Genomic DNA, 439 nt, shown 5'->3' on the forward strand with positions numbered 1-439 from the left:
CAACGGCGACGGTGCCCGGTCTGGCTGCCCTCGTCTCTCCGGTGCTGGCAGCCATCTCTGGCACTGCCTTGCTTTCTCCCTCCACGAAGCGGCTGGCTCAAAGCAGCTGCCCGTGCCAGGGGTGGGGGAATACGTTGTCCGTCCGTCCGTCCGTGCGCGTAGACCACCGGCGTGATGGCGGAACGAGGTTGCCGATCCAGACCCATCCCGTTCCCCACCCCAGTGAGCGCAAGGGGGGCAATTGGGGCAGCGTTTCAAGGGGCGTCGCAGCCGCGGAGGAGGAAAACACCCCCCCCCACACACACACACACACCCCGTGGGGCCACAGGGTGCGGGCCACGGCGAGGAGGAGGAGGAGGAGGAAGAGGAGAGCGGGGCGGGGCGCCGCTAGATGGCAGTGCTGCCCCGGCGGAGCGGCACAGGGCGGAGGGGCGGGGCG

Source organism: Haliaeetus leucocephalus, unplaced genomic scaffold, assembly GCF_000737465.1.
Source record: "Haliaeetus leucocephalus isolate CR32 unplaced genomic scaffold, Haliaeetus_leucocephalus-4.0 Scaffold626, whole genome shotgun sequence".
NCBI lineage: Eukaryota > Metazoa > Chordata > Aves > Accipitriformes > Accipitridae > Haliaeetus > Haliaeetus leucocephalus.